The sequence below is a fragment of the Heterocephalus glaber genome, unplaced genomic scaffold, assembly GCF_053883595.1.
Source record: "Heterocephalus glaber isolate CG9 unplaced genomic scaffold, H.glaber_assembly_v1.0 deba00000546, whole genome shotgun sequence".
Taxonomy (NCBI): domain Eukaryota; kingdom Metazoa; phylum Chordata; class Mammalia; order Rodentia; family Bathyergidae; genus Heterocephalus; species Heterocephalus glaber.
The window spans coordinates 34,278,246-34,287,330 of record NW_028258147.1 but is presented as its reverse complement, the minus strand read 5'-3'; the positions used below and the strand labels follow the sequence as shown (position 1 = coordinate 34,287,330).

Here is a 9,085-nt window from a genome sequence, read left to right as displayed (position 1 = left end):
CTGTAAAAAAAAATCATAATTTTTTCTAAGGATTCAAAAAATGCCTTCCTCAACAACAACGCATCTTATTATATTGAAAAAAATTTCCCCATCCCTATTTATGCCCCAACCTCCCAATGATGCTGGTTTGTCACCTAAGAGGGAATTTCCAACAGAGCTTAGCTGACAAAATGGACAATTAAACAAGAAGTGGGATCTCCAGAAGTTTGGATAAATAGGTAAGAGGCATTGGTGGGGACCTCCTGTGCATGCTTATTTTCCACCTGGTTATTTCTCTGTCTCAGGTCAGTACTACTTCATCCCAAGCTGCCTATTGCTCTCCCACCTGCCACTGACCTTGAGGACAATTTTTTCTCTTCACCTGTCCTCACTAAAAAACAGTTCCCAAACTCCCACCCTCTCCCCTCCCTTCTCTGAAGTCAGTATCTAATGCCTAATTTCCTTATTATCAGTAGCCAAGAAAAGTAAATAGAATCTCCCCTCTTCAGAGCCTCATTCACTGTAGGTAGGATTACCAGATAAAATACAGGACACTCCGTTAATTTCAACAAATAATTTTTTTCCAACATACAACTGTCACCCCAGAATCTGAGGAGGTTCCCCAAAGAGGAGATGGGAAACCTCAACACACTCCACTCATGGAATAAGTTCACTGATTCCTGTCACAAAAAAAGAATTTTCAGAACACATCAGCAGGATGCAGAGTAAAGATTTACTTAGGGGGAAAAAATTCACACATAGAAGGGAGTGCAGGCAGTCAAGAAGTGAGACACAATATGATCAGGGTTTGGGGGTATCCTCCAGATGGGTAATCTAGGATGTATATTCCTAGTGTCTGTCAAGTTAACCATCTGGCTGACTATGTTAGAATATGAACTATTTACACGTGTTTAAAATTGAGTCATGCTGGTCCACTAATATTGCTACTTCCTTGAGGATGAACATCTATAGGAGGAAGGGCAATTTATAGGTGAAAAGCACAAGCCCACAGCCTTATTGTGTCTCTAAGACCCTTAGGAATTGGGGGGAGGGTGTTTCCTGGAAAAGAATAGGGTTTGAATAAAAAAACTTTGTGTCCTGAACCTACAGTTTTTCTTGAAAATACAATTTTTAAATTTTGCTTTTGTTTTCTTTTTACCCATCTTTATTTTTTCTATCCTACCTCTCAATATTGCAAATGTTATACCCAAATATTGCAAAAGTTATACCCCAAAAATTTTACTATTTGTCTGAAATTCAAATATTACTGGACATCCTATATTTTTCATTGTGAAATCTGGCAACTTTAGCTGTGGGGGAAAAGGAAAGTATGCAGAAGTGATCAGGTGTTAACAGGAAAAAAAATAGCCTCTACCTCCCAGACCTCATAGATAAGAGTCAAAAAAATTCACTTTCCAGTGTAAATAAGGGTTAAAATGATTAAAATGAATAATTGATAATTTGAAATAGGAAGAAAAGGTCCAAATGGGAGGGGAAGGGGAAAGGAAAAAAGGGAAAGGAAAAATTATAAGAAATGGAAACAAAGTCTTTATAAATAGGGAAGGGTGGAGGGGGTGAAGGGAGCACAGCGAATGGGGAAAAAATAAGAACCAAGATACATCATGTACAAGTACAAGTACCAATGGTAAATGTAAATGTATTGTATACCTCAAATGTACCAATAAAATAATTTAAGCAAAAAAAATTAACTTTCCAAAATTAAATCTTAGTCTAGGACAGTCCCATATATATGAGCTATCTGTGCCTATTATGACATCTTGACCATTAGCTTACTTCCCAAAAACAGACTATTTTTAGTGAAATTTGGAACCCTAGACTATAACTTTAATTCTTTACTTTACTCCAACCCACTGTGAGACTTTTTATAAATTCCCCTTTCCTTTTTATACTCATCCATAAAATAGGGCTGTTCCCAATAACCTTAAGATAGATAGATAGATAGATAGATATCATAATCATGTCTCTAAAAGTTGAGATTCTATGAAATAAGTCACTAGATATAACTGCAACATATAATTACACTGAAAGTTTTCCCTATTGCAGTATTGGCACAGTACATATTTCAAACATATATATTGAAAAGGATCATTCTTATCATTAACATTAATAAATATTTATTGAGGTACCTATGAGGTATTTTGCAATGCACTAGTCAGCAGTCTTACATCAATACTGAAATAGATTCACGTTGAAAAGAAATACATAACCTAAATTAGAGTGTCAGAAATTGGAGAAAGGCCAGATTCTCCAGTGGGGAAAATGATTCAAACACATGAAGAATGACTGGCTACTTGAGAACTGAACATAAATCTCAACGGCTGAGCTGATCCAGTTCCTCAGCTGCCAGTACCACAAGCATCACTTTCAGGTTTCTTCTAAAAAGAGATATAGCCATAATTCCCAGGAGACCTGAGGCAGTACCTCCTTGAAGTCTAGGACTTCCTCCTCTGAAGTCCATGAACCACATCAGCTCTTCAACACAGTCCTCTAAACTTGGTGGCCCCAGTGAATCTCAATTTTCATCAAACCTCAAGCATTCTCACTGAGTATACTCTGTCTGGAATTCTAGACTTGGTTTCTTAGATTAAGAAGTCTTTTAACCAATTTTTAAAGATTTAGTCAAGACAAGAAATAACATGTCACAGAGCAATTATGCCAAGAACTCTGTGTCAGTGCCTCAAAATTTTACTCAACCTTTGATTTACCCTGGGACTTGCAAAGGTGACTTCACTTCTTTGGAACTCTTTTTCTCATCTAGAAAATGGAAAGATGAATATTAACCTGCTTTGATCAGAAGCTTGTTACATGGGGGGAAATATGTTTGTAAAGATCTTTGGAAAATACAAAGAGCTACAGAAGTATTAAATAATAAAAGTTTTGTCTAAGCAAGACAGGAATGACCATCTCTTTGTTTTCACCTTCTGTTGAACCACCTCCCTCTTTAGGCTACAAAAGAAAGAACCCTCTATCTCCTCCCTAAGGAAGTTTTATTTTTTAATAAAAATTTAAATGCCTTTTATAGTCATTGATTCAAGTTCTCCTGGAATTGCCCCCCTAATGAATTAATGGGGATAATGAGGAATTCAGAAGAACCATCTGATGAAAATATCCAGAGGCTAGCCAATACCCAACAAAGATGAGTCCAATCCATGAGCAACTGCAGAAATCTGCCCTTTCTACACAAATAGTAAGGTCCTTCTTATTTTATCACACACTTATGGCTCTCTGTCCTTTAACAGACTGTCATGGAATGGGAAGAGATTTCCCAAGGGATTTGAATTGAGAATTTGTTGAATTCTTTACCATCTTGAAAGTTTCTCCTTCTCTGCTTTTTTTTTCTGAAAATAATTCATTTCCATCTATCTTATAGTTGACAAAGTATTTCTGTATATTTTTAGCACATGTACAACCAATGCATATGGGAAGAGATACTACTTTAACACATTCACACACATATGAATCTATCTGTCTACTCAAGTAATGAATGTATGCTTTTAGGACCAGGTGATAAAACACACACACACACACACACACACACATAATTCTTCCTCAAATTTTATACTCAACCTATTCTGTATTGTGATAGCAAAGAGAAGAGAACTAGTCAAACCAAGATACTTGTAATGTCTTATTTCATCCCTCCCAAAGCAAACTAAAAACATAAAATATAAAAACAGAAGAAATTTTGAATTTCAAAGAAAAATATTGCCTTAATCCCTTTCACCAATCCAAAAGTATTAGATGAATGCTTGACAGTAACTTTTATTATTTTTCATGTGTGAGTACCTTAAAAAAAGATTTTTAAAACACTAAAAAAAAAGACCTATGACAATACATTCTGAGAGAAATGTAAAATTGCTAGTTTTCACACTCATTATTTAACCTCACAATGACCCTGCAAGTTAGGAGAAGCAATTTTTAGTACCCCCACTTTTCCAGTAACAAAATGGAAACTCAGAGGACCCTAGAGACATGCACTTAATTCCTTACTAATTGCTGTCAGAGCTAAAAATCAAACCCAAATCTGGGCTTTCTCATACTACATAGTGCTGCTTGCCTTAGTTACTCTAATAAAAGTAGAAAACTAGACTGGAAAGGTAGGTAGAGGCCAGGTTATGGAAGGTCTTGAACGTCAGGCAATGCAGAATTATTCTAGGGAGGCGGTTGTTTTGGTCTATGGGCTCTAGGGAAGTTTTTAGTGCTTTAAATCAGAGCTAAGCAGACTAATCTAGCAGAGGTAGGTATTGAGGGAAAGATAGTATACCACCTTGGTGTTATAAGGAGTTAGAAACCACACAGTATAGTAATTTGAGATGGAGAAGTTTAGTACAAAGAATTATTTATGATAAGTAAATAACTATAAAGATGTAAAACTACTCTAAAAGAAATAGTATATGTTTGATGGAGGTACACAGGAAGAAAAAATGTGGAAGAAAGGCCTTCTCCCCAAGACTTTATTGGAGAAGATACAGTTGCAGCCCACTGGACAGTGAGAACATTTAATTGCTAGTTTGTCCAGGCCAGAGTTAGTCTACAGCCACCAGACAGCAAGAAATAACCCTCTAGGGAGCAGGAAACGCAAAGCTGGCAGGTGGGCACACAGACAGTGCTGGGGCACTATTGCTGGTATTGACAGCAAGACAGGTACAGGAAACAATCTTTTGGAGTGCAGCTAAGCCTCTAAGAAGGCACAGAAGAAACCAGGCTACCACTGCCAGCATGAAGTCTAGAATGTGCCAAAGTTCACATTAGGAGAACTGCAGCAAAGCAACCACCAGGTCCAGGTCAGGCCAGCAAGATCACCTAGGGAGTTTACATTCTGGGGTACATCTGAGGCAGAGCACCAGTGGTTTCCCCAAAACACACACACACACACACACACACACACACACACACACACACACACCAGTGTCAGACCCTGCAAAAGAAGCAAGGAAAACAAAATGTAGCACATAGGAACTAGGAAAAGAAAATCTTGTCTACCTAGAATGTCCCTCCATTGATCTCCACAGACAAATTTTAACATCTTCCTCACTGTGACAGAGAAATCTCCAAAGAATTCAACCCATAATGCCAGAGCAGGTATTAAAAAGTAGATTTGGCCAGGTGCAGTGGCACATGCCTTAGCTACTTGGGAGGCTAAGGCAGGAGGATCACAAGTTTGAGGCCAGCCTGAGCAATCCAGCAAAATCGTATCTGAAAAAGAAAAGTTTAAAGAAGGGCTGGGGATATAACTCAGTGCTCTCTGGGTTAAATCCCCAGTAACATCACACAAACACACACACACACACACACACACACACACACACACACGGACAATTTTTAACTGGCACAGATAGAATGGAGTTCTTGCCTTCCACCTGAACCAGAGAAATGACAAAATAAATTGCCACTGTTTGGAACCATAATTTAGAAAGTGTTCTAAGCCAATCCCAAGGGCGTTATCTGAGTTTATATAACCATGATCTGTAGTTAGTTCCTTTAAAACAGTCTCCTGTTGCATCTTTAATGATAATTCTAATGTAAGATTCTGGTTCTTCAGAAGCTTTCTACATCTTCCTTCAGAGAGGGCAAATAGGAAAACGAACTAATAAAAAGAAAAGAAAGAAATGGAATCTAGAAAAGTAGACTTTTTTCCAGTATTCTGTCATGACCCACTAAAGCTGACCATCATAGCAAGATCACTTTGAAAACAACTGGAACGTCACTTTATAAATAACTAAATAAATAAAAATAAATAAATAAATAAATACAAAACCTCTCTCAGTGACTGATCCTTTTACCTGCTTGACAAATACTTTTTGCTTAAAGTAGAAGGATCAAAAACCTTTTCCCACTGATCTCTTTAAGCTTAGTCACAGTCATTTCAAGTGAAAGAGACCAAAGGGAAAAGGGGAATTAAGGTACATAGTCCTTATTAAGCAAGCATTGCAAAAAGCATGTTCTTACTCATAGGTTTATAAATAAGGAGCTATCTGGTATAAGCTTCTCCACCCATAATGTAAATAAACAGACTTCTAATAGCTCTTTAATGTTCAGTGTTCTGAAAGTCTCTACTGAGGGAGGAAAGTCCAAAGGGAAAAGAACAAAACAAGATGTAAGGAAACCATGAATTCTTCCAGTTACATAAGAAACATACTCCCTTTCCCACAAGCCACCAAACTATTAACTTTACTTTTCTTTTAAAGTGATTCATCTTTTACTGTAAGAACACCTCCCAAAATTTCATAACACATACTAAGAATTTTAACATCATCTTATTTTTCAGTGAAGCAATTCTGTTTGATACCATTGACCACACATTCTTTCTGGTGAATTCCATTATACAATACTTTCAAAATTTTCCTACTTCACACTTAAATACTGGATTTTTCTCAGGGTTCTATTGTAGGTCTCTTCTATCTTCACTCTACTTATCCATCTCTTCAATCATAAATTCTATGGTTTCAATTACCCCTTATATTCTAATGATATAAATCTGTTCTGGGCTTCTAAACAACAGATCTATACAGCCACTGACTTTAAACACAATATGAATGCCTCCCAGGACCCTTAAAAGTAGAATGTACATACTCTTATGTGAAATAAATTGGACACACGTGTGTAAGTACCGAATAGTTTCTCCAGTGTGAGAAACTGAAAGTGTAAATAAGGATTAAAAGAATTAAAACTAATAATTGATAATTTGAAATAGGAAGAAAAGGTCCAAAGAGGTAGGGGTGGCAGGAGGGGAAGGGGAAAAGAAAGAATGTGAAACTAGGGACATTTATAGCTAAATGGATGCATATTGAGGCCATACTCGTAAGTGAAATAAATAGGACACACGTGTAAATACCGAATAGTTTCTCTAGTTTGAGAAAATGAAAGTGTAATTAAGGATTAAAAGGATTAAAATGAATAATTGATAATTTGAAATAGGAAAAGGTCCAAAGAGGTAGGGGTGGCAGGAGGGGAAGGGGAAAGGAAAGAAGGGAAAGGAAAAATTATGAGAAAAGAAAAAACATGGAAATGAAATATACATAAATAGGGAAGGGTGGAGGGGGTGAAGGATGCACAGGTAATAGGGAAAAAAATAAGAACCAAGATACATCATGTACAGGTACAAGTACCCAATGATAAATGTAAATGTATTGTATACCTGAAATGTACCAATAAAAGAATTTAAGGGGAAAAAAAAAGTAGAATGTACAAAACTAAACTTATTACTTTAGTAATGTCCCCAAATTTTTCCTTACTCCTCCTTTATTCTTTAACTTAGGGAATGGCAGCATCATTCACCAAGTTATGAAGCTAGAAACTTAGAAAACATTCTTTATTCCTCCTTATTCCTCAACTTCTGTAGGAAACTAACTCCTCAATATTTCTAAACTCCATTCACCCACATCTCACCATCATTCCTGCAAGACTGTCACATGCTGCCCTCCTAAGGAAGGTCTTTCCATTCACTACCCAGCAGCCAAAGACACACTCATATACCAGAAGTCACATCTAGTAACTCTACGCTAAGAAGGATTTAAACCCCTTCTATAGAATAAATTAAAACTTAATAAATAAAGTCCTTTACCTTGCCCACTGTACCTCTCCACATCAATTTTCCTTCCTCTTGCTTCACCAATACCTCCAAAGTCTCTTCTCTTTTCCCTGTTCCTCTGTATCTGCTGCTGACTCTGCAGAACCCTTCTCCCTTCAACCAAGCCCTTGCACCTGGTCTATTCCTACACCTGCTAAGATTAAATGGATTCTTCCAGGAAGAGACTCCTCGTACCCCTGGTTTGTGAGGTGATCCTATATTGTGGGACAGAGCATTCTATACTTCTCCCAATTAAGCAGATATCACACTTAATTTTTCTTTACTTTTTTAAAAAATCAGCTTAAGGTCTGAGTAGCATACAATACAATTCTCCTATTTAAGTATAAAATATAATACATTTTGACAACTGTATTAGTTGTGTAACAACCACAATCAAGATATCTGAGCAGCTCCCAAAGTCTGCTGTGCTTCCTTCCACTCAATCTCTTCTCATATGTCTGCGTTCAGATTAATCGCTGATTTGCTATGACTATAGCTATCTTTTCCAAAATATTACATAAATGGAATCATACAGAACATAGGTAGTCACTTGAGGGTACATTTTTTCACGTAACATAATGCTTTTGAAATTCATCCGTGTAACTGTGTTGTTGCATGTAACTGTGTTGTTGTCTAGCAATAAAAAGATGGGATGGGAAAAAAGAATCTAAGGGCCAGGACCAGATATGCACAAAGAACCACTGAGCGAGAGGAAGGAGTTGGAAGAAAAGGGAGACATCAAAACAAGGGACACAGCGCGTTCCTAAGTTTCTCTAAAAGCAGAAATCTAAAAAAAAAAAAAAGCAGAGATCTAGTTTAAAGATCTGTGAAGCCTTGGTGCAGAAGTCCAAAAGCCACCTGGAATTTTGTTCTAGCTTGGAGAGAGACATAGCTGTTGTATGGCTGCTGCTTTCCCATGAGGCTTAGCTTTTCTTACACTTCTGTGAGGCTGCACACTCAACAGACTCCCGTTTTGCTCACTTTCCTCCTCATTATGGTTAACTTGAAAGTTTCTGTTCTTTAGAAAGAGAGAGAGAGAAAGAAAGAAAAAAAGAAAGAAAGAAAGGAAGGAAGGAAGGAAGGAAGGAAAGAGAGAGAGAGAGAGAGAGAGAGAGAGAGAGAGAGAGAGAGAGAGAGAGAAAGAAGGAAAGGAAAGGAAAGAGACTCAATGCCCTGCCCTCAGATCTCTTCTTCCTCTAGATGAAAGGGAGTTGAGTGACAACAACATGCCTAGCCCACGCCAGGTTTTTTGGCCTATTCCCCTCAACACTGGCTGGGGACCAGTACAACTTAAAGCAGTACCAACTAGGATTCATAAGACACTACCATCTGCATTGGACACTGCCATCTACCATCCCATATGAGCACCAGTCTCTCACTGCCCACTTGAGTCACTGCCCATAAATTCTTAGTTCTATTTCTTTATGTGCCAGAGAAGACAACTCACACAGCAGTTCAAATTGGACCTGAGTCAGGTACTCTTCTTTGTACACTATACTTTCACTGTCAGCCGTT

The 9,085-nt window shown here is 37.5% G+C and overlaps 1 protein-coding gene across 1 annotated transcript in view; it reads right to left on the bottom strand.

Moving 5' to 3' along the window:
- Positions 1-9,085, bottom strand: part of Mterf1 (mitochondrial transcription termination factor 1) — a 136,161-nt gene that overhangs the window by 102,391 nt on the left and 24,685 nt on the right. The window lies entirely within an intron of this gene.